Source organism: Callorhinchus milii, unplaced genomic scaffold (assembly GCF_018977255.1).
Source record: "Callorhinchus milii isolate IMCB2004 unplaced genomic scaffold, IMCB_Cmil_1.0 Scaffold9, whole genome shotgun sequence".
Taxonomy (NCBI): domain Eukaryota; kingdom Metazoa; phylum Chordata; class Chondrichthyes; order Chimaeriformes; family Callorhinchidae; genus Callorhinchus; species Callorhinchus milii.
In genome coordinates, this window is record NW_024704750.1 from 16,931,697 (window position 1) to 16,957,597 (window position 25,901).

General features: G+C 44.0%; 1 protein-coding gene across 6 annotated transcripts in view; it reads left to right on the plus strand.

The window, feature by feature from the left end:
• The window catches only part of sipa1l1 (signal-induced proliferation-associated 1 like 1), a 163,803-nt gene that overhangs the window by 74,210 nt on the left and 63,692 nt on the right, over window positions 1-25,901 (plus strand). Inside the window, exon 1 of one of the 6 annotated variants that reach the window (XM_007893257.2) lies at window positions 12,614-12,676. The exons of 4 other annotated variants lie outside the window; for them this stretch is intronic. The gene's annotated coding sequence lies outside the window, so the exon portion shown is untranslated. Of the gene's footprint in view, window positions 1-12,613; window positions 12,677-21,770; window positions 21,794-25,901 lie in introns of those variants that run through there. One more of the 6 variants, XM_007893258.2, reaches the window with a different exon arrangement.

Genomic DNA, 25,901 nt, shown 5'->3' on the forward strand with positions numbered 1-25,901 from the left:
GACTGACAACCAGGTTCCTATTTACTGCTGGGTAAACCAGAGACGTGCGGAGTGTGGAAACTTGCCTAAGGTTTCGCTCTGCTCGGGAATGAAACTCGGGTCCTCTCGCTAGCGAGGCTTGGGCTCTAACCACTACACTGCAGGATTCCACCTGGGACGCTGCTGTTTGAGATAAAAGAGACTCTGCAATTTTCAGTTCTCTCCTTTCCTGAAGATGCCCGACTCCCTTGTTCTTTCCACTGGGGTACAGTTCGAATATAGCTTTTATCTTAAATTAATGAGGTTGCGCTTGAGTCACCGGGAAGATTAGCCTCCAAAATAGACAGTAGCAGTTGAAGCCAATTTTAGAAAATGATTTTAATCGTATGAATTGTGGTTCTTGTGCCCAGCACATTATGCACAGAACATCTTGGAAGCGTGTGTGGGTGGAATTAAGCATATTTTACAAATGAAGGGAACAGTCTCCTAGGATTCGATGTAATATCATTTCTGAATATGACATAACCTAGTGGTGCGAAGGGTGTAGCGCGCAGTGCAGTATTGCCTTTAACTCTATATCTTCCTCACCATTGAGTATGAGGGGTAAACTTCCATGCTGCCCCAGTGCCTTGGGACATCCACCTGATATAAAAGGTGCTATGTAACCGTACATAATATGTATTGTACGTGCTGTAAGATTAACTGCAAATATGCCGGCACTCTGAGCATCCTTGAAAATAATATCAAAATGGTTTCATGTTGATATCAAAATATTAAATGCTATTTATGTACGCTCATAGCAACACCCATATTCAATTTCATGAAGGTCCTTGCTATTGTTATTTGAAATAGAGCTGTACAATGAGAATAGGACTGTTGAGAAGAGATGGACAGTGTGGTTGCCACGCCTGATCTGATGAGTGGCTGTATGGTATGAAGCGCTATCTCTCTGACCGCATGAGTCACAGAACTTATCGAAAGAATTTTACAGTCATTTTTTGACCAAATAAGCATGGTATTTTTCTGATTAACATTTCAAGGCTTCATCCACGGCTTTTGAGAAGTGGTGGCAGCATTGGATTTATTTATAGTCTCGGTTGAAAACCTAAGCTAAGATTGAAATTATAAGAATCCTTACAATTGATGCACTTTATCACGTTGAAACATCTCGAAGCGCTTCACAGTTTTCTGCATAGGGCAATCAGTAACTGTCTTTGTAGGAGCACAGCTACGAATTGATTGACCAATTTTTATTATTTGATGAGATAGTTGGCCAGGACACTGGGAGTGTCTAGTCTCTTGTTGATTTGTGCTATGAGACACTTAAACAAGCAACCTGGACCATTATAATAATAATTATTATAATAATTACAGGTGGAGTCCTGTAGCTCAGTGGTTAGAGCACTCGCTTTGTAAGCGAGACACCTGGGTTCAATTCCAGGCAGGGCGAAACCTTGGGCAAGTTTCCTTACTCCACACGCCTAATAATAATTCCTCCAAAACAAAAAAATAATAATAAATTAGTTATTTTCAATCCACGACTGCTTGTGGGACACTGCTCTGTGCAATTGGCTGCCGTGTTTTACCCACAAATATACAGTCAATTCACTTTACAGCATATTCTGTGAAGCGCTTTGAGATGTCGAAGACGTGAAAAGAGCTATACCAAATGCAAGGATTATTATATTATATTATATTATTATAATTATTATTATCCTTGCATTTGATAGAGCACCATATTATGTCTTTGAGATATTAATAATAATCCTTGCATTTGATATCGTGCCTTATCCTGTCTTCGAGAGGCTTCAAAGCGCTTCACAGAATACTGTAAAGTGAATTGACTGTATATTTTGTAGGTGAAATGCGGCAGCCAATTGCTGTGTACTTTGTCATCTCATGTGAAGGATGGCAACTGTGACAAAGCTTCGCTCCCCCAGGACTGCAAGCCCAGACTATCAAGTCGATAAATCTTGATGTTGGTCTTGAATCCACAACCTTCTGACTCGGAGACGAGAGTGCTATCCACTGAGCCAGGGAGAATACTTATAAACTTAACAGCAGAGGAATTAAATAATAATCTTTGCATTTAATAAGGTATCTTTCAAATTAGAAGGACATCTCGAAGCACTTCAAGGATAAACTGAAGATTAGTGACTGCATTTTGTTGGGGAATGCCCACCAATGCAATGGCCATTTGACCCATTGTATCTGTGCTGGTGTTAACTCTAATATTAAACCAAGGTCCCGTCTGCTTGTTCAGGTGGACGTTAGATTCTGCAGCACTGTTTGGAAAGAGAAGGGAGTTTCTTCCGGTGGCCTGGCCAACAATCCCCCAAACCAAAATAGTCATTCCCTTCATTGCTGTTTTGACGCGATGCTTTGCACAAATTGGATGCTGCGTTCACCTACAAATACACATTCACTTTATATCCTGTGTGAAGCGCTTTGAGCATCCTCCAAGCACATAAGGCGCTATATCAAATGTAAATATTATTATTATAACAGTCTTTTCTAAATCCATTCCCCTGCTCTTTCCTGCTGACCTCGGATATTATTTATTTACCCAGCGATATGTTAGGGTGGGAGCGAAGGTTTATTGGATACATTTGGATAAGCAGTTTAATGTGTAGAAGGGAAAGCTGAGCAGCGGGAAAAAGGTCAATTCCAACATTTCATTTCTTCCACTCAGCATTGATTGAAGTCGCAATTTCATTACCCACCCCCAGGATCACTGGCGATGGATTCTTAAAAAAACATCTTCAAGCATTTTAATCAATGTGCGTCTTTCTACCAAGAATTGAAATGAATCGTTTTCGAGCTCTTTAATTTACTTGATGCAGCCCTGCGCTGAGCTCATAATTGTCTCGGAACTAAAGATCTTTTCGTAAGATTGCTGGGTCAGAGAAGGTTAAATTGAGTAAAATTACAGTTGCACTCTTGAAGTGATTCAGAATTTTTCTCAGATTTGTCTTACTCAGTGGAGTGTAAATAGTGGGACACATTTGTTTTTTTTTTAAAAAAAGGTTAGGTCCGGTCCTAGTTATCTCGGTTTCACCCACTCCCATCCTCTCCTTTGCATTCCATAGCTGTCCTCTTCATTTGGTGAAGAAGGTGGTCTCAAATAGCTCCTCAAAGTTCTGGGCACCCCTGGCTTGATTAGCAAAGGTACTGAAACTGGGCATTCACTTAATGGAGTCCTGTAGCTCAGTGGTTAGGGCACTCGCTTTGCAAGCGAGAGACCTGAGTTCAATTCCAGACAGGGCGAAACCTTGGGCAAGTTTCCTTACTCCACACGCCTAATAATAATCCCTCCAAAACCAAAAACAATAATAATAAATTGGTCATTTTCAATCCACGACTGTTTGTGGGACATTGCTGTGCGCAATTGGCTGCCGCGTTCGCCCACAAATATACAGTCAATTCACTTTACAGTGTGTTCTGTGAAGCGCTTTGGGACGTCCTCCCGACGTGAAAAGCGCTATATCAAATGCAAGGATTATTATTATTATGCCGTTTGTGGAATATTACTAATTGACTGCAGCATTTGCCTACAAATTCAGAGCAACTCCTGTAAAGCGTTTTGAGACAATAGGCCTGGATCAGGTGGGGTAGCAGATGACCGAAGGCACAATCAAAGAGGAAGGTCTTGAGATGGGCCTTGAAAGAGATCAGGGAGGGGGTGATGCGAAGGGACTATTGGATGGAGTTCCAAAGAGAGGGAGCAGAAAGGCTGAAGGTCCAACTGCTGATGGTGAGTAGGGCTGGGAGGGGGACATTGGTCATTCACTTCCTGGCTGGCTGTGGGGACGTTGCTGGGTCCAAATTGGCTGCCGGTCACTACACTTTACAGAAAGCTAAAGCACTTTTGATAGGTTTTGACGCAATATGGTACTACAATAAATGCAAGGATTATAGTATAAAAAAAAGTTTTGCTTGAAAACAATACTGAGGCATTAGGGGACAGGTGCAGATGGAGAATGAATATTCATTCCATCAGACACAATAGTACAATGCTGTTGGGAGTTACCCTGAATGAAGGGTGCCATCAAAAAGCAAGTTTCTGTTCTTTGAGACGTCTCAGTGACACGATAAGGCGCTATATTAAATGCAAGGATTATTATTGTTGTCAGCAGATTATTCTCCTGTCGTTTCACCAGAGCTATTGTTTGCTGTGCAGGGGCTTCCAAGAATCTGCAGCTGCATAGACCTGCAGGAGTCCTGCAGTTTCCCAGGCAACATTGGGTGCAGTGAGAGATGCTCTCGGCCTTTATGTCCGTATTTGAAAGGTAGTTTTAGCAAAGCTTCGATTGGCTTTGTTTATAGTGTGCAGAGTGTCTCTCCTGGTCTCCTGCTGACAGATCCTTGAGAAGATTTGTTTCTTTCACCCGAATGCAGGATTTCTCTGTGCATAAAATGGCTGCCAGGTTTGCCCGCAAAAACAGTCGCAACATTTTGAGAAGCGATTCTTTTAAAGCGGTTCGAGACTTTTTTTTGCTGTAAGTCGCTTTACAATTTCATCTTCCTTTTTCCATGACAATTGCAGTCCTGCACCACACCCCAGCGAGCTCTTAAAGTTTTTTAAAACATTTTTTAGTGCGTTGCTCCCTCAATCTCGATGAGCATGTCAGTTTCACAGAGAGGAGATCAGTTTGGAGACAAAAAATCTCTCGTAAGTCTGAAACTGTAATTTTTCTTTCAAAAAAAAATGATGGTTCTGCCTTGCTGGTGCCAGTGCCAAGAACAAAACAAAGTAGACATATTCTCCAATGAACTCGAGGAATAGCTGTGCTATTTCATGTGGTAGTTTTTGTCAAAACCAGTCTTAAAAAAAAATTGCCTTCGGCCTCCTCACCACCCACTCCCATCACCCTTCCAGCTCAGGCACCCACTCTCTTTATAAAGCGCATTGAGATCTTTTCCTACATTGAAAGGGACCTGGAGAAGTACAAATTATCAGGCTGGTTCAGTGGCAGCTCTCTCGCCTCTGAGTCAGAAGGAACATTATGTCGAATCATGATCAGGGCTGAGTTATAATTTGTTATAGCACCTTATCAGATTGTCAAAATATCACAAAGCACTTCATAGGATTTGCTGTTAAGTGCAGTAACAACATATTTGTTGGTGAATGTGATAGCCAGTATGCACACAGTATTGTCCCATGAACAGCCATAAATCGAATGATCAATTTTATTTGGGGGATTGTTAGAGCCAGGACATCAGGAGAAACTCTCTTCTCTTTTTGAATGGAGCCGTTGGATCTTTAACGTCCACCTGAATGGGCAGATGGGTGTAGCATAGCACCTCGGGCAATGTAGAGCTCCCTCAGCACTGCATTGGAATGTCAGGCAAGATTATGAGCTCAAAGTCCCAATGTAACAACCGTCTGCATGCAACAGTGCTACCAGCTGAGCCAGGGTAAAATCCTGCTACAGTCAATAATAGAAAATGCCAGTCTGCGTAAGAAGTAAAGCAATCAGACCATTTGGAGGAAGTTATAAAAATCACATCAAGCAGCAGTTAATGGGCCATTAATAGATGGTGAAATGGTGCTAATGGGAGCTTTAGGAACAAACAAAAGCAGATGTAAGGAGGTGTGAAATTCTAAACCGAAACATTAGCTTGCTCTTTCTTCTCCTTCAGTTGCTGTGTAAATTGTGAGTCACAACAACTTGCCTTTCTATAGCGCCTTTCACGTAGGATAATGTCTCAGGGTGCTGTACAGTGGGAGGGTTGGGCGCTGAGCTAGAAGGAAGGGGGGTGACTATAGATGTGGTTGAAGAGTTGGGTTTTAAGGTGGGATTTGAAGATCAATAGGGAGGAGGTGAGATGGAGGGAAGGAAGCAGAGAATTGCAGAGATTAAGGGGATGGGCCCGAGGAGTGGGGGATGTGCAGAGGGCTGGGGAGGGGTGGCAGAGGAGTGGGGTATGAGATCAGAGAGTCAGGGAGGTGCCAGGGCATGAAGTTAGGATATTGTTTCCAGTTTTTATCCCACTTGAGGAAAGGCTATAGATAGAGAGTGCAAAGGAGATTTACTAGCATGACACCAGGAAGGAGTGGTTTGTCCTATAGGCAGAGACTGGAGAAACACTTTGCGGAATCCACCTGCACTTCAAAGGTGATCAGCAACAACTCAAATTGTTTTTTTATAAACTTATATACTAGACATTCTCCATTTAAACTATATAATGCATGATTTGTATAATAATAGTTATCTTTGCATTTGATATATATGATGCCTTATCATGCCATACTTTATATATATATATATATTATAACATATATGTATAACATATATAAAGTAACCAGAATTAACTGAAAGGTTTCTAGTACTTTTGAATGAGAAATCCATGGTGCAGACCAGGAAATCCACATCCCTTCTCCCCCTCCCCAGTGACGGTTGTTCATGGTTGAGCCTGGAGTTCACTCCTCTGTACAAAGAGAACTGAAGGAAAGGAAGTCTGAGGAAGAGAAGTGTCATAGGTTTGAGTTTGAGTCGGGGTCTCAAGAGCACCTGTAAAAAATGCAAATGATTGAACTGGCTCAAGAGGGTAGATAGCACGCTGGAGTTCCTTTCGATTGGCTTCTGAGATGACTTTTGCCATTAAAGGGATTGTACGACGGTAATCTTTGCAAACACCAATGTAACACTGAAAAGATTGGTTTTGAACGTTATGATTCAGTCCAATTTGGTGTGACTAGTGGCCTTCAGCTGCTTTCAGTCAGACAGTAAGTCAGAGATAAATGCCACACGCACATCAGGAAACCTGGTGTTAATGGAGATGTGCTTGATGCACTTATCCTGTAATAGACATTGAAGGGCTTCCTGTGAGGCTGTGGGACTGAGACAGAAAAATGAGGTGCAGATAACATGAAAACATGAACCGAAGAGTTCTGACTCAGGGTCAGACCTGAAACTTGAACTGTTTTTTTTCCGGATGAATGCTATCTGTTTCCAGAGGTTTCTGATGTTCTCACTGGAGAATAATGAAGTGGTCATGTGAAATATGATGCCTATTAGGAAACTTCATTATAAAAAGGTGCCAAAGAGTGAACTGATTGGGTGGGGGATGTGAGGCGACTGTTAGTTTCCTTTTTTTTATTTCTACCGGCCAAAGCTTTTAAGATCTGTTACTGCTGGAATTATTCAAAGTGGTGCAAAGGCCACAGGGTCCAATGAGCACTCCTTGCTGTATATGGCAAGAGCAGGTTTTTTTTGCTCCTTTGTATTGCTTTGGAGATTTGAAATCATTATCCTGAAAGGTCCCGAAAGGCGAACAAGTGGAAGCCTTAATTAGTTTGCACGTTCAATTTAGTCAGCATCCTGTGTTGTTCACAGAGAGGAAAGAGCGGAAACGTGACACTGTGCTGGAGCTTGTAGCACTGCGGAGTGGGTGGGTGCTGGTGGACTGTGCACCATCCTTTTACCAGTAGCAACCTGAATACATGCCTCGTTTCGTACACAAAATACAGGCAATTCATTTCACAGCGTATTCTGTGAAGCACTTTTAGACGTCTGAACGACGTGACGCAAGGATGATTATTGGTGTTATTTTCTGGTGAAATTTTGTGCCCATCAAAGTTGTGCAGGGAAACAAAACATGTTCTGTTCCCCCCGCCCCCAAAGAAACTTGCCGAGGAAGTGATAAGGCGCTACATCAATTGCAAGGATTATTATTGATAAACGCTGGTAGATTTTGATTCACTCAATAGAATACACGTGGTAATATTACTCTATCCAGTAATCGCGCTCATGTTTGTAAGCATTATTGGGACTTTGTACTAAGGGGACATTTGGCACTTGTATATTTCAAGTGGAACTGATATGAAGGATATTAGAGATTGCTATAATAATAATAATCCTTGCATTTGATACAGCAGCTTACCACATCTTTGAGAGGTTCCAAAGCGCTTCACAGAATATACTGTAAAATTAATTGACTGTATTTTGTGGACAGTTTTGCTGTGAAGTGGAATTTCTTTCACAAGCTGTTTTTAGCACTCACGGCTTGTCAGCCCTGTTAATGCGGCTTCTGCAAAACAATTCTTTCCTGTTTTTAGAATTGTCTTGAGACACAATAGACGATCTGATCAGAACTGGTAAAGTCCTAAACACGGTTTGAAAGAGAAATTTTAAAACCTCCTATTTGTGCTGTTCTGCATATGTAAGAAACTCCTTTATTATTAATGATTTCCATAATTTCAAGATGGTTTTATCACATCAAAATCCATAATTTCCCCAAATTGAAACTGTGACAAAATTATAGCCCTACCCATAAACTTCAATCTACTCTCTCATCAGATATTGTAGACCCATACAACTATTCAAGCTATTAATTGACCTGGAATTAACTACTTAGGAGTGTGTACTACATAGAGTGGAACCCTGTTACGATGTGTGTGTTGGGGGATAAGGGGAGAGAGAATTTTTTCTATATTTTGTACTGTTTTTTTATAGAGCTGCACTTGCAGTTCTTTGCCCTGATCTAAGGAAAATGGAGACCAGGGACACTGGAACTGAACGAATGACTGGAACCAAACACTACAGCTCAGCAAAGACTCTGACCAACCAAATGGCATCAGGATCATTAGTGTCACAACTGTAGGACTCTCTCTCTCTCGCTCTCTGTCCTCTTTATGCCTCTCCTAGAAGATGCTCTGTGGACCCACAGTTGGCTGTGGGAGATTACTATGGGGTGAGAACGCAATGAGGTTGGCTGTGATGCCCTCCATAGGATTCACCAGAGTCCTCCTTAATCTGATTGTCACTACGTTTCCAGCAGTTTGCGATGCCTGATGCCTTTCGCCTAGAATGAATATCTCAAAATGCTTCATAACAACGGTGATGGAGTCACCAAGTTCAGCAGGAAAATTATATGGGGGGTGGGAGTGGTGGGAAGGGGAGAGGATTTGAGTATGTTGGAACAAAGAGGCTTTTAGAAAGGTGTCAGTTTTCAATGCAAATTGCAGTTCACTGTTCAGGTGAGACAGCAAAGGAGAAAAGAAAGGTAATACTTTGGGGAAGAAAAAAGAAAGTCGTTTCTCTGTGAACTTCTCTTGCAGTTTTCAGTAGCTCACTGTTCCTGAGCAGCCACTGGCCATTTCAACCCTGGTGGCTGAATCAAATGCTCAATTTAGAGTTATTAATAATAATTTGTTTTTAATTTGTAATCAATGTGTTCTTATTTGCTCTTCCATTAACCCGCTCGAAAAGGACCCTGTCACAAAGTGCTCACAAGTTGTGCTTTGGGACTGCTAAAATCATTTTTTTTATGCGTTCCTTTTTCGGAAGAAAAGGATTGCCTGAAGCTTTGTGTAATGAAATAAGACTCGTCTCTCTCCCGAGTGAGATTAGCAGATGACTGAAATGTCAAATCATTAGTAGAGAAAGGGAGATCTATGTGATCTCTTATCTGCAGTTCTCTAGTCAGTGTAAAGTGCATTGGTCTGTAGGGAGCTTTTATTGTTAGTTTTCTTTTTGCTGGAATGTACATCCCAGCTCTCTGTGGAGCATGAATTGTCTGTAAGATCCTTGGGCAATAGCACAATGCAGACTTTGTTAGATTGCTGGGATTCTCGGACAGGCTGTCTGCTCCAACTAGACAGAAACTCGCTGCTTTGTCTTTTCATCAAACTGTCTGTAGCACTCAAACCACCAGGCACCATGTACAGGGAAACTCACTGTATGACTGACATCACACCATTTGTCCACTATCCTTTATAGTCTCTGTGTAAACACCAGCACAGACTAGTTGGGCCGAATGGCGTGTTTCCATGGCATTTCACTCGAGCTAACTGGTTAATGTGGACTTTTCGTTATGTTAACTAGAATGCTGTAATGTTTATCCAAGAAAATAAGTCACAGTGTGCCTTGATGGTAGTGATATATTGGTGCGAGTTGTTTTATTGGTTCATTTTTTCACAGTCCACCGTGAGTTCTATTAGTATGTGATACGTGTCTGAGTGTGTTTAAATAAGTAGAGAGAAAAAAAGATTCTAATATTTTACGATGACTGTTGTCAATTTTCTTTTTGAGCTACACTTGCAGTTTCTTGCCCTGATCTAAGGTAATGGAGATCATGGACGCTGGGACTGAACAAATAACTGAAAACAAACTTTGCAACTCAGCAAGGACTGGAGAATCAGCCTCATTAATGTCACAGCTGAAAGATGGTCTTGTCTGTCTTTCTGTCTCCTCCCTCTATTTTCTCTCTGTTCTCTCTTCTCTCTCTCTCCCTCTCTCTCGGTCCACTTTATACCACCTCCCATTGAAAATAATCATCCTAAGGATGTGGCATCAAAGCCCCTCATTGTGGAATCGTTGCTGAACTTTACACTGCATTGTCAGAGCTACTGTATTCCAGTCCAACTTTGGCAACACACCAGCCAAAATAGAATTCCAACCAGCAGATTGTGATCGATTCAGACTCGAGGGTTTCACTGTGACTTTTATTGTCTTTGAACGTCCACCAAAAGTAAAGTTTCTGCCTGACCCCACTTCCCTCCCCTCCCCGCGCTTGTAAGGTCCCAGCAGTTTATCTAGTTTATTTATTTACTTATTTCAAGTCTTTGTGCTTGCTCAGCTTGGGGTGAGGAGAGTGGGGGGAAAGGCGATGATATTTAATCTTTCCTGTTTGTCTCTGCTGGTCATCTGAGCAACCTAAACATGCTTTAAAGTGAGCTTAGTTCACAAGTCGCTTATTTTAAGGTTCACAAGAAGCGATTGTATTGCCACAATACCTTAAAGGATTCATGCAGCATCCGTCAAGTGTCCCCACTTCATCCGCTATCGGGCTTCTGGTTTTTTTGCTCAGCTGGGTGCCTGGAGCATCCTGCTTACCTAATTCCTGAAAATATTAGGCGCAGGTTGGCAAGAGCCAAGGTTTGGGGACCCAAGAGTGTGGGTTGGGGTACAGCTGGAGTCCAACCAGCTAAAACTGCTTAGCTTGCCATTGATATTGCTGCCCGGCAAGCTTTCCCGCTGCTTGTCTAGCTAGGACCATCCTCCCATTTAAGGCTTTGGCTTGCAGGATTAACAGGAGCTGAGTGGAATGACTGCCTGCCCCCAGTGACTGGTCTGCCCTTCCAGGCCTCCCAATGAGCCTGTACAGTGCACTGGAATACTATGGATCCACCTGGCTTAGGAACCGGACTATCGAGCCTGCCACAGAGGACTGAGGATAATACAATATACTTAGCCTGGTGAATTTGAAAGACAGCATGCGGCAGCGAGTGGGGGGATGGGAATGGTAGGTTCACGGAGCTTGGTGGGGGAGCGGACGTAAGCTGCCGAGTGTTCTGAATGGTCTGCAGCTTGTGTAGAGAGCATCTGGGGATTCCGGCAAGCTGGGCGTTTGAACAGTTGAGCCTGATCATGAGGCAAAGAATGAAGCTTCTTCTGCTGCTGCCTCAGCCCCACCTATTGCTTCAAAGTGTAATTTCCCTTCTCTTGCACCAGATCCCTTGTGATCTCTCTTGAGTTAGATTGCAAAATTAAGGACGGTTTTGTGCTATCGGAATTGACTGCAGATTGCCCCAGCTCTTCTAAAAATAGAATCTTATAGCAAATATGCTGATACCTCACAAGAACGGATTCAGAGATGAACTGTCAGAGATGCAGACCCAGGTTACTTAGCAAGTCTCCCTATTTCAGTGTGATTTTCTGCTTAGCTGGAATAATTTGCTTTTTATGACTGGTGCAAAACACAGACTTTTAACCTCAAAGCGTGAGACGTCTGTTTATTTTGACAGTCCAGTATCACACCATTTATCCACAAGGCCGTTTATCCGCACAGGTCTTTTTTGCTGAAGTATGTCACAGGGCTGGTGAGCTCCCTGCAAACATACCACTGTGCATGTGCATACCTGTTACTAACAACCTCACACAACTTCACACATAGCCACCAACTGCGTGTTTTTACATCATACAGTATAGAGATACAGACAGCGGAAGAGAGCTAGGAAATTTGAGCTACTCGTTGAGGGGGAAGAGAGCAAACATTTAATGCAGATAACCATCTGTATATATACTGTATTCAGATTTAAGGATCAGTTAAATCAGATGTGCGATTGAACATGGACTTTACCAGCTGGTTTCATTCTAGACCGTTTTACCAACAGCCATCGAAAGAAGGCCAAGTTTGACCTTTCCCGTATTCTCTTGTTTTCATTTAATTTGTTTTGAACTCTTTGTTTCCATTATTTCTGCAGATGTATCTGGGAGTCTGATCGTTCAATAGATACATAGCCTTTGATTAAACTTCTCTGTTTCAGCCCCAGAGGGTTCAGAGAAACACATAGAATTTAATTGTTGACTGAGAAACACAGAATTAATATGAGCAGAAACAATGTGGCGGTTTATAGATCATTATCCTGCACAGTCAAATGACTGAGTTACTTTTATTGATGGCACTCTCTTCATGGTAGAAGCCATGCATATGTCCCAGACTGGCCCAGACATAGGGTTTTTATTGGAAATTTTCTCCTGCAGTAACTGGCTGCACAATGTAATGATAATAATAATCCTTATATTTTCTCTTCCATAATAATTCTTATTATTCTTATTTCACATAGTACCTTTCACCGGATAAACTGTGAAGTGCAATGCCTGCGATTGTGGGCGAACAAAGTACTGGCCAAAGTACTGATCACTTCATTGCAGTGGTCACGTGTGAGCCTGGACTCAAAGTATAACAGGTATTTGTATTTGTATTTGTAGAGCTGGTTCATTCAGTTCTCAGATTGTGAGAGGGAGAGATGGAGAGGAAGTGAGAACATCTTTGTGTGGGAGTGCTAGTTTGCTCTGTATTTACCGAGTGAAGTGTTGCAATGAGTGCATGGGCTGTGGAGGGAGGCAAGGGATTTGGGAGAAGAAGATTTCATTCCTCTTTCCCCACCACCACCAATTATCCAATTAGTGTAGTCCCGTCCTGCTCACATTTCTGTTGCCTGAACCATTCCCTTCCACATGGAAGTGTTGTGTTGGCACAGCTGCTATTGAACCTGACCACTACTGATTCTGGGTCTCCAGTGCAAAAAACCCATGGCCATGTCCTGCAACATTGGTGGGTCTGACTGCTTCCACTCTGCACGAGGTTTAGTGAATGGTGGCCGAGCTTTCAACCACTAAGTTCCTTTTGCGTGTTCCCATCACAGTGTGTCACGTGCTATCCCATTGTGCCCTTGAAGTGAGTGAGCATAATTTTGGTGCAACCATAAATTAATTTTTGAAATACAGGTGGAGGAAAGTCCATTCATTTCTGCTAAGTAATTTATCGGCTGTGTTTGTGTGTGTGTGTGTGTACTCACCTGAGCTGTCAAGCTCTGTGCTGTATGTCTGCGTCCGTGCGCTTTGTTGCTGTCTTTGCTTGGGCCTTACCGCGCCATTAAGATGTCTCGAAGCGCTTCACAGGATACACCTAAAGAGTGTAGTGACTGCGAGCGAACGTGGAGACAACTTGCTTGCGGCAATGTCCCACAAACAGCCATGGAGGGAGCGACCAGTTTTACTTGGCCAAGATGTCAGGAGAAACTCCCTACTGGAATAAACTAGATTGTGCTAGACTGCATTAGACACTCTTTTGTTGCTGGTATTAAGTTTGCTGTGTTTATTTACAGATTGTGGGTTTGAAGCCAGGGTGTCTTGCGCTTTTACCCCATTTCTCTACCACTGAAGATTATCCACTGCAAACAGTTGTCATTTCCAGCGGTGCTTTTTTTTGAACACATCACGTAATGTAAATGTCCTGCATCAAGCACACCCATTGCAAACTGGTGCAAACTGATGTTCTGTAACAGTTCAATGCAGCTAAACTCTCTGCGCTATTTAAAAAAAAACGAAATCTTTCTGAAAACAAAGAGCAACCACAGTGGGTGTGAATTATACGCCAGATGGAACAGGTGTGTTAGAAATTTCGCACCTGTAATGTGGAAGCTAACAATTGCAACTCGATGTCCTTTTTGATACTTCACTTATCCTCTTGTAGAAACCGTTCAACCCACAGTTTCTTCCCCTTCTCTTAAAACATCAAAGTGTCAATTCTTTCAAAAGCAAATTAGATAGATTGGTTTTAGGAAATAATATCTTGAGATACAGCATATAGTTTGGGACACAAAATGTTCAGGCGGCTGCCCGGAAGGTGGAAGGCGAACTGGATGGACCTTGGTCTTGTTTCGTCTGGCAATTCTTACTCTCTTACGTGCTCTCTTGTCCAAATTCCTAAAGGTGGGGTTCGTTGTGGATTTCTGGGGCCAATTTTCTTCCACTTTCTCGCTCCTCTCCGACACGTGCTGAGGTTCGGTTCCGTAGGCGCAGGACGCCACCCACTATCTAACCTGAGATCTCAATCTTTGTGTGAGACTTGACATGGATTGTCAGATTCAACTGTTACTTGGGTGGGGGGGATCTCACAACAGAGCTCAGACCTCATCACATGTGAATACACATGCACCAGGTGTTGCTGAATAATTATAATCCTTGCATTTGATATTGCACCTTTTTACTTCGCTGAGACGTCTTAAAGCGCTTCACAGAATATACTGGAAAGTGAATTGACTGTCTGTTTGTGGGTGAAACACGGCAGCCAATTGCACACAGCAGTTTCCCACAAACAGTAGTGGATTGAGTGACCATATTTTTTGGAGGGAGGGGGATTAATTCCCCGGAAAAGCGATCCACCAAATTGATTAGCAACCGGGTTCCTACTTACTGCTAGGTACACAGAGGTGTTTGCGAGTTTATTACTTATTACAGTTTATTAATCTGCTTCTTGTTTGCCTTGCTATGGTTTGTGGCAAGAAACAAAAATGTGTTTTGAGCAGATTGTCTGCTTAGTGGAGTCAGTATATCAGAATATCAGTTAACGGGTATCTAAAATCCTATGACTCATGATTGATATTTCCTAATTTATTACCACTTATATAAGCAGCTTCTCGTGAGACTGTGAATTGGTTTCATTAAGTATATAAGAGGCGAAGCTGGTGTGAATGTCAAGCGATTGCTATTAATTTCTATGCCGGTCAGCTCTGTTGTCAATGGGAGTATTGTACAGCACTGCTCAAGGGATTTGAGCCAATTTACTTTTTAAACACATTTTATGCAGGTCATCAATTTTTTTTAAACAACTTTTCAATCTCCCTGGTTTTGGGGGGGAGGGGGCGGTGAGGGGAGGGCGAAACTGTACTGCACGAAGAGGATGAGGAAGAGATTGACTTGCCCTGTGTCGCTGCATCATATTTTTCTCAGATTTGGCGCTTACAGAGTATATTTGGGTTCAAGGCTCTGTTAAGCAATCACCGTAGAGCTTACGTTTCGCAGTTGGGTGTATGATGAAACGGCACCTGTGCGTTGAGGTTCTTGGGCCGGCTTGGGATTGCCCACTTGGTAAGACTGTGCCACAGTGTGGAAGACATGTCGATACTTCCAAGTCTGATTGATGAGTCTGACAGTGTTTCAATGACCATGGCGCTGCCTGGTCCTGCCCCCCCGCCCCCGCCCAATGGAGCAGAGGGAGGCCATTTCGTGCTTATTCCACAGCATTAGCTTTCAGTGCTCCGAGACGCCATCCGCGTGAAGGACGCTACATAAATGCGAATTGTTGTTGTTTGTCGTAGTCGATTGCTGACTTTTCTAACCTTTCACGCCCGTATTTCCCACGGGAGAACGGGGAGAGGGAAGAGGGACAACGCAAGCCGTGGAAGACCGAACCATTTGAAGCTGGCTGGTTTGCTTGTGGGTTACAGCTCGCGAGCGTACTTTTCTCTTCAAAGCCTCTGGTGCTAATGAAATAATTTGATTGCGCGCGCCCCTTATTTCTTTTCAGACACACGACACACACGCATCCCTCCGCTTCGCATTGATAAGTGAAGCGTTCAATCAGTGGACTTGACACTTTCTTTGACAGGGTCCAAGACAAAGTAGGCTTCACAGCAGCCGGGCGCTGTTGTAGTGCAGTAAATGGTGTGTTTTGCCAGCAGCGTCCCTGGGGGAGAATGCTGATTTTCCTGCACTTTGCCCAGTGGCAACAGGTCTGATTACAAGCCTGCCTCTTGTGAAGCCTGCAGTTCTCCTGATTGACGTCCGCGAGTGCTCTTTTACTCCTTTGACAGCCTTAATGTTATCCTGTAGGAAGCTGAAATTATTTTGACCCTCGTTAACTTAAAACGTGCAGAGGGTTTTTTTTGGAAACAAAAGCAGAAGACTGACTTGTGCTGTGCTGTTACTTTCAGAAGTTGTTGCTACATGTATCGTTTGAGCTTGCAGATACCTCAGCGAATAATTTCTACCTTGCTAAATTCTCTTTTGCATTTTCTCAGGTATAAAATAATAATAATAATCCTTTGATATGTGCCTCATCAGGTTGTTGAGACGTCTCAAAGCTCTTCACAGAATATACTGTCAAGTGAATTGAGAGTATTTTGTGGGCGAAACGTGGCAGCCAATTGCGCACAGCAGTGTCCCACAAACAGTCGTGGATTGAGTGACTTTTTTTGTGGAGGGATTATTACTCTCCCAAAAAAAAGCGATCCGCCTATCGACTAACAACCGGATTCCTCTTTACTGCTAAGTAAACAGAGGAAGTAAGGAAATTTGCCTAAGGTTTCGCACTGCCCGGGAATCGAATCCGAGTCCTCTCGCTTGCGAGGTGAGCGTGCTTTTTCAAATTAAATTGCTGATTTCTAACCTTTTGTTTTGAAAAAACATTGCTGTTTTTTTCTCCCCTATCAAATTCAGATCCTGAAAGTGGCTTTGTAATTGGGACTTCTCTTTTTCATACTTGTGAAAAACCACGCACTGTAATTACAGGGAGATCTGGTAGCAGGGCTTTACCTGAACATGAGTAATGTCAAAGTGGGCGTGAGATTTATTCTCTGAAAGCAAACAATGAAGTGAATGCTTAACAAGTCCCTGAGCTTCAGCATGTCTGTGCCAATACATTCCTGAATAATATTCACTGGAAAAATATTCCCTATTTTCTTAGTGCACAAACACAAAATATATACTTTTGTTTTTAAAAAAGTTTTTAAAAAAGTTACTTTTCTTAAACCGTTACCATTCTTAAGAATGTCCAAACCAAACTGAGAATTCAATGCATCCCACTTCACATGGAAATTGCGAAGATAGATCGTTGGAATGGAACGCACACTCTCTCCCTGGAGGGACATATCCTGCTTCCCTAATTCTGGAAAGTATTAGGTGCAGCAGCCAAGGTTTCGGGACCCCAGAGTGTGAGTTGGGGTGCTGTTGGAATCTGACCAGCTAAAACAGCTATAGCTTGCCAATGATTGCACTGTATGGCAAGCTTTCATCTGCTTGTCCAGCTAGGACCACCCTACCCATTAGGGCTTTGGCTTGCATGGTTAAGAGCTGAATGGGAGGATTCCCTGCCCCCAGTGACTGATCTGCCCTTCCAGCTCCTGCCGATGAGCCAGGCTGGCTGTGTTTTCATCAGCAGCGCCCTGGAACACTGGCTGACTCAGGAGCCAGCTACCGAGACCGCCACTGAGGGCTGGTTCAATTCCTGTGGCATTTATTCCCGTGACAATATGTCACCCTGGATAACTATCCTGTTGATAGTTTTTGACGACTTGCTCGCTGGAGCCCTCTAATTAGCTGGAACCCTAAGGTGGATATAAGTACTTGGGAGCAATAGAGGTCAAGTGAGGAGGAACTACCAGTAGTAGCAATTCCCAACAGCTCTGGCGGCTGACAGGAATGGTTCAGTGTTAACAACCAAAGCACAAAGGGGAAATGTGCAGCAGCGTGGCCCGAAGACTGCGGCCAGCAGCTGTTGTGTGGATTGGGTTTCCTCAGGGTTCGTGCAGAGACTGAGAACTCGATCTCACCGCTGGCACGAGAACCCGCGTTGCATTGCAGAAGATCCAACAAGTGTCTTGGGGGCAGCTCGGCATTTAGAGACGAGGGGAAAAGAGATCGAAGTGAGACCTGCTGGAATGCTACGTGGTGGAATGGAAGAAATGTGCCATTAATAATTCTGGACAGATGCTTTGAAGCTCGAGGGATATCCAATACGTCTTGTAGTACTGGTTTCCTCTTGAGTCCAGTACTTGCAGTTTGTGTGTCAGGCTACTTCCTGCTTCTTCCCTACACAAGCTCCAGATTCCCCAAAACTCCCTCACTAGGCTCCATGAGCCTACCTCCTGATGCAAAAGGCACTGTGTAAATGTGTATTGTATTGTGCGTGGATTTTTTTTGGTGCAGTAGGAACAGAGGAACTTGAATGTCACTGAGTGTGACTTATTGTTATAATAATAAGAATCCCTGAGTTTGATATAGTGCCTCATCACATCAGGAAGAAGCTTCGCAGGATTTGCTGTAAAGTAAATATATTAAGAGTCCTGCAGCTCAGTGATTAGAGCACTCGCTTTGCAAGTGAGAACCTGAGTTCAATTCCAGGCAGGGCGAAACCTTGGGCAAGTTTCCTTACTCCACACGCCTAATAATAATCCCTCCAAAACCAAAAACAATAATAAATTGGTCATTTTCAATCTACGACTGTTTGCGGGACATTGCTGTGCGCAATTGGCTGCCGCGTTCACCCACAAATATACAGTCAATTCACTTTACAGTGTGTTCTGTGAAGCGCTTTGGGACGTCCTCCCGACGTGAAAAGCGCTATATCAAATGCAAGGATTATTATTATTATTATTAAGTGTTGTGATTGTATTTTGTAACTGAATACAGCAGCCAGTTGATATTCAGCAAATGCCCACCAGCATGTTGTGAGTGACATCAACAACAACAACTTTTATTTATATAGCACCCCTCTCGCAGGGTAGAGTCCCAGAGTGCTTGATAGCGGTGGAGCACGATTCCGAGGGGGGAGGAGAACATAAGCACGGTTTAAGAGGAAGGTCTTCAGGCGCGACATGAAAATGGGGAAGGATGGGCCAAGGCGGACGGGTTGAGGGAGAGTATTCCAGGTTTTCAGGGAGCAGTGGCTGAAAGCATGGCCAATTTTAGCTGCGGGATTGTTGGCCAGGACTGGGGGGGGATAAACTCCCTTCTCCTTTACAATACGGCCAAGAGATCTTTACCTGAGCCAGTCACTTGCTCCTGATGTCGGATTCGGATTTACAGCAGGCGAACCCCCTGGGCAAAGGCTTCGGCCTGCAATTATTGGTTGCCAAAATGAGTAATGGACACGTTGCCCTCGGCTGCTGCGCAAATCTCAATTTAATTGTGCTCCAGAGCAGAGGCATTCGAGTGTAAAGTTTGATGGAATTACACTTGAAGCTTTTCATTCTGTTTGTTCAGGCTCGAGATCGACACATCCCATTGTCATTGCACGGCAAGCCGGGAGATCAAAACAATTCAATTTAGATTCTTTTTTTAAGACTTATGGATGTTCTCAAGGTGTTTGTGGGAGGAGAATTTTTGGTTGTAGTTGTGGTGGGGGATGGGTGGAGGGAGTGGGGTGTGTGGGCACACGAGGAGTTTGGACGAAACTTGGAAGTAAGTGAACAAACCAAAAATGTTGTCAATCAGGTTCTGGAGTATGTTGGCTTGGATTCCACTGACAACCCATTCTCTTCCGTGTCAATGACTTGACTTTTTACAGCAGAGATTGTGGTTGGAGACGAGAGCTACAGAGGGCTGAACAGTAAAGGGCATTTCTCCAGGTCAGTGCTCGTCGGGTGAAAGTGGAGGAGCGATCAGCAGCAGGCAGATTGCTGTCCATTCGGGCTCAACCATGGAATGAAAATCCACAAACCGCGTGGGTTTTCGTTGTGTTGACGACACTGCGAAAGGCTGCGCTCCCTGCAAGTGAGTCGGTGTTGCTTTCCCCTCGAGACCAGAGCGCAGTTTCCGCAACTTCCTGCCAGAGCAGTGGTGCAGACCTACACCCCTACTGTACAACCATACTTACTGCTGTGCCGGTTGAGAGGGTGGGGGAGAATGAGAGTCTCCCATACATTTGTCACATCAGTGCCTGTTCTGACCTTTACTAGTCTTATATTGGCTGCTGGTCAAAATTGGAAGTCATGGAGCTTCCACTGAACAGCACTGAACACCACCTTGCCCGCTCCCTCCAATCCCCACCCCCCTCCACTTACCCTCCACTCTTTGATCACAACCCCCAGCTCGGATGCAAACCCTTGACTTTCCAGAGCCTTGGGGTGGGGTCCTTCCAGCACAATATAAATGCAATTCATTGTCGTTGAACCCAATGTAGAACCAAAGCTATAGATTCAATCTCTGGTTTACTGAGTTTTTTGGGTTGGCTTCAGTCCCCCCTCTATAGGAGGCTCAGTGTCGAAACTCAAGTGATGGCGAGCTCCGGTATGAGTGAGCACCTTCAGCACAGTCCGTGTCTGCTGCACACAGATAGTTGTTCTGTTGCCATGTGAGCTGTAGTTGCAACCCACAATGTAAGCAGAGACAATTCCACGGGGGCTTTTGGAATTATTTTTCCGGTGGAAGGAAAGCAAGGTGGTCACGGCAAGTTGTAGCCTTTCTCCTCTACAGCAACCCACTTGAAAGTGTCATTAAAGAGCTCTGACTGAACAAGACTGTTACTTACCTATAATACCAGTCAAGGGTGGGATGTAAGGAGGACTGGCTCCATTGTGGAGGAAAATGGATCAGCGTATGTGTGTCTCTTGCTAATTTCTACTGTTAGGTTCTCAGACACTACCCTGCGTGAAGAGCGCTATATTTTTGTTGCAAGTTGTTATTGTTACTTGGGAAAACTGTCCCTTTTAATAACAGCAAAACCTCAGGGAGTCAGTCCCATGTTCCTTACCAGTATTTCCCCCAAACTCTTTGTCTGTAGACATCTTCTCCCCCGTAACCCCCACCATCACTTCCCCTGCAAACTAGCCATGCAAGTTCACTGGTATTTAATGCCGATATCTGCAAAGGAACAATGCAAAGCAAGTTACCGTTAGCTGGTGTACTTTTTCCCCCTAATTGCCGTTCAGTGCTTGTTGTGACACCTTAAATAGAAATGTGCTTGCATTTTATTGTTTCATGTTCCTTTTTACCTCCATCAAGGCCTGATCGTTCCGAAGTTGGGGTTGGAAATGACTTTACACTTGGAAACGCTGAGCTGGCCCCAAACAGCCGGCGGTGATGTGAGAGGCAGGTGCCTCTTTTCTTCCAGCGCTTGATTAATTCTTTTCAGTAGGCAGCATATGTTGCAGCCCGAGCCAGGTTTTTATCAATGGCTGCTCTGTCGGCCAGGAAGCAGTGGGATGACATGAAAACACGCAGCCTCCTAACACTTCACATAGAGCCCACTTTGTCCGCGAGTGAAGTGCGGAGATGGTTTAAAATTGACGTGCTGCAGGATCTGCCCGAGTCACAAACCGAGTCCAAGCTGCGCTTGTCTTTCTCTGGGCTCAAAGTTATTGTCTTGTAGGGCAACTACCCAGTTTCTCTTCTTCAGCAGCATTGTCTTGCAAACTTGGAAAGGAGCTCATGAATATTGACTAAGCTCCGCTGATGTGAATGAAATGTGAATTGGCTCAATGCGGGACGGGGGTGGGGTGGGGGGGGTGGGGTGGAAGATTGGAAGTAAAGAGAGAGAGGAAGAAACCACACCAAACTTTCTGCCGGACCGGGTTCTCCAGCACAGTAGCACTGTAAGTGATGATACGTGCCCTTTCATAAGCGGGCTTCTGTGCAGACATCTTTCTGGCTATCGCTGTACAAGGCAGTTGCATCTCAGAGGCTGTCTGCCCGCCCTTGTTTCCTGGAGTTCTCATGTGAGAGTGAAACCCTGAACGTTGGCCGTTTGTTTTCCTGCGACAGGCTGGACAAAGCAGAACACAAGTATTGGCAGGAGGGAGGTACGTCTATCTAGTTCAGAGGAGCATTTCCCAAATTATTGAACAGATCAAGGGATTGGTGGGGAGTCAGTTGCTTTAAATAGTTGCTTACTCCTTGCGAGTCCATCTTTACTCGTATGTTTTAGGTAAGAGTTGTTAAATCACTTCTGTTGATGATCAGAGGCAGGTGGATAATTTCCCATTCTCTTTATTGTCTATCCCCCCTCTCTTTCTCTTTGCTGGTTCACTGTTATGTACAGTAAGAATATATAACCTACTGGAATAAACTTAAATATTTAAAATATAAATGTTGCATTAGGCAACGAGAGTTGGAAATTTTTAAGTACCCGAGGGAATTGAAATCCAGTTTTTCAGTCAGACTTTTAAGCTGAGTAAACTTGCCAGCAGATGACCAAATGGAATTTAATATTGTAAAAACGGGCTTATTGCATTGCAAGGTCCGACTGTCATTGTGTGAGAGCACCTGCAGAGTTGAGTAGTGAATTATTCCAGATCTGTGTTGTTTGCCCACTCCTTAAGAGGTTTCTTCTGACTTTTTAATGTGTTTTCTATCAGCCTCTGTTCCCTTGAATCATGTTTTTTAAAAAAATCAATACACTGTGTTCCAGCAGTGGTATCTGCTTAGTTTTTCTAGGTTTCACTGAACAAAGAGTGAGGTCATTGCAGTGCAATGTAAACTTCTGCAAACTCTGTGTGGCCTGTGTTTAGTGAGCAAGTGGTTATTCATTGTCCAAGGTGATGGAGTACAAGGTGTTTCAGAATTTTGTAATGTTCCTGACTTCTGAGTTTGTCGGAAGAATGAGCCAGGACTTGCCTTTATCAATGTGGATCGAGACTCTACTCCTGATATAGACGTCATGCTTTATCTGGATAGTCAAATAAAGTGGAAAGACAGTGTCTGCAGTGACCGGCTAGGTCCCACGTCTGTGCTGAATTGGCTGATCTCGACCAGGGACAAATTTGGGGTAGTTCAATGGGCCTTCCTTTGCACCAGGCGTTATGAGGAAGATTTAGCAGTATGGTACCAGAGATGAGGGACTTCAGTTATGTGGAGAGACGAGAGCAGCTAGTATTGTTCTCCTTAGAGCAGAGAAGGTTAAGGGTAGATTTAATTTGAGGTGTTCAAAATTATTAGGGGTTTTGATAGAGTAGATAAGGAGAAACTCTTTCCACTGGTGGGTGGGTCAGTAATCAAAAGACACAGATTCGAGAAAATTGGCAAATGAACCAGAGGAGAGACGAGGAAACATTTTTGTGTGCTGCGAGTTGTTATGATCTGGAATGCACTGCCTGAAAGGGTGGTGGAAGCAGATTCAATAATAACTTTCAAAAGGCAATTGGATATTTACTTGAAGAGATTTACAAGGCTATGGGGTAAGAGCAGGGAGTGGGACTAATTGGATAGCTCGCAGAGGCGATGTATGAAAAATGGTACCTTGCTCCTGTGAAACTGCCCCAGGAAGAGAACAAAGCTCTTTAAAAAAATTGGTTGGGCAGCAAGCAAGAGAGAGGGAAGCAAGTAGGAGAAAGGGAAGCGTTGTGATCCTGTGATTTTTGTATGAAAGATTTTCGGATTGAATGCAGTAAATTATCTAGATTGCATTTTGCTTTTTTTTGTTATATAATTATAGCAGCTTGCATTTATGTAATAATCCTTGCATTTAATATAGCGCTTTATCAAGTTTTTGAGACGTCTCAAAGCGCTTTGCAGGATACACTGTAAAATGAATTGACTATATTTTGTGGGCGAATTTTGTGCCCTTTGCACAGAATAGTGCCTTGGAACGCTGTACAGGGGCAGGTATGGATGCTGAGCAATAGAGGACGGGGTGGAAACCAGAGTCAATGAGGTAAAATTTAAAGATAGATAAAGAGGAGGCAAGGCGGAGGATTTGAGGCAGGGATTTCCAGAAGTTAGGGGCGTAGTTGCTAAAGGCACGGCGACCAACCGTGGTGTGGAGGGGTCAGGGGATACGTAGCAGGCCTGTGTTAGCCGAGCAAAAGAGGCAGGCAGAAGAGTGACATACAAGCAAGTGGAAGATTTACTGGAAGCAAAATGAGATGTTAACCATATCTAACACGTGTCTGAGTCAACTAACCCCCTTAGATCTCCTTCAGCTTTCCGCTTGGCAAGTTCTGTGACATACATGAGTGTTTCCTATTCTAGTTTCCTCTATGTAGTACCTTGCATTTATCGGCATTAAACTTAATTTGCCACCTATCAGCCCACCTGTATATGTTCTATTTGTAAAATGTTTTACTGCCTCCTCTGATTCCACAGTCCCCGGGGGAAACGATCATAATGCAGACTGATCTAGACTCTAGAATTGACGATTGCTGCCCTCGGCCTTCCCACCCATCCCCCCTCCTGCCCCCCCACTCCTGCCCCCCCCCCCCCCCCTGCCGATGGAGCATCCTCGTACACAGCCTTGATCTCACGATCCTCACACTTGTCTTCAAATCCCTTCGTGCCTGGCACCTCCCTACCTCTCTGACCTGCTTACTCCCCAATCCACTAGTCGTTGCCTCCGCTCGACTGGCTCTGGCATCCTGCTTGTGGTGGTGGCTCCACTTTCAAACACTTCGCCCCAAAACTCTCTCCCTCCATCCTTTAGCCTTCCCTCATCCTTCCCCATCTTCAGGTCGCGCCTGAAGACCTTCCTCTCCAACCATGCTTACAGTCACCTCCCCTGGCTCGGCACCCTGCTCTGTCAATGTCAAGCGTTCTGGGAAGCTTCTCTGCGTTAGGGACATAATATAATAATGCAAGGTGTTGTTGTTGTTTGTTGAGGACAGGTTTTTTCTTGACTGCCCTCCCCTTCTCGGAGAAATAACTAACGTGCGGACATTCACCGTCTCGCCCACTGGTGACAATCGACTGCTTGAGTAGAAGCCACGTGTGCGCGGCGCCCTCAGAACAAGTGCAGTGTGAGTCACTGCCTTCAGGGATACAGGGGAGAAAATTACAGTATTTGTAGGAAAGTAATTGCTCATTTTGCATTGACAGTAGAAAGAGGATTTTATAAATGGTTTGATTTAAGAGCTGCTCTTGAAATGTCAAGCCTTCGGAAAGGTTTGGCAGAGAGCAAAGCTATGTTTTTTCTCCTAAAAAAAAGAAACGGGCAATTGACCTTTTATTTGCTAATCGTTGCTGTTGAAAGGAACCAGTGATCTGCCCCTTCGCTCGCTCTGCAGAGAACATCTGCTGATCTGTCAGAGGAGGACAATTAAGTTTCTTCAATTCCTAGATTCTCGTGTTTCCTCGCTGGAGTTATTTTTGTTTATAGATCATCCCAAGGATTTCTGCTTTGTTTCTCAACCTCTCCTTCCCACCTCTTCGAACAAGCTACTGACTCTTGCTAGAGTAATGTTCCACGGCTAGCTACCTTGCCCCAAGTGGCTATTCATATGTCAGCCTTGGTGACCAACCATGGGGTCCCATCAGATGGGAACGACTCGCACCCAAGTCCAATCATGTCCACATCTCGAGATCCACACACACAGGTGGTTTACAGTGAGTTGTTTTACAGTAAGGAAATGTAACTGAATATTGCTTCCACAGCCTGGGGCACTGGTGCTAATTGTAACATCCCCATTGAGACTGGCTGAGATCATCATGATGACATCAAACCTGGCATTAGTGCACAGTGTGTGTCAGAACCTCCAGGACAGATCCTGATCTGTACGGCTCTGTTTCACGCCGGGCTCTTTAATAATCCTTGCATTTGATATAGCGCTTTTCACGTAGTTCTAGTGCCCACTGTGTTCTTCCTGTTTCTTGAGGTAATTAGACTTGTTGGAATTCATCTCAACTGCCAGTACTTGTCCTGCCATGATTGCATCTGTCAGCCTAAATATAGCTATCTCTGGTTTCTGATGCAGAATTGTGTTTAAGACATCACTGGATTGGTGAAGTGTGCAGCCGAGAAAAAACACTGTTCTGTTACACAAACGATAGGTTGGGCACCAAGCCAAATTCGGCTGCAAAGTATGCGCCTTGATCTTACTTAAGTCCACGTGAGAGTGCACTAGCACACTCCGAACTTCAAAATCAGAACAGTACTGTGCGACTGGGAAGAGCAATCAAATCTGCCGTATCACCAGCTTT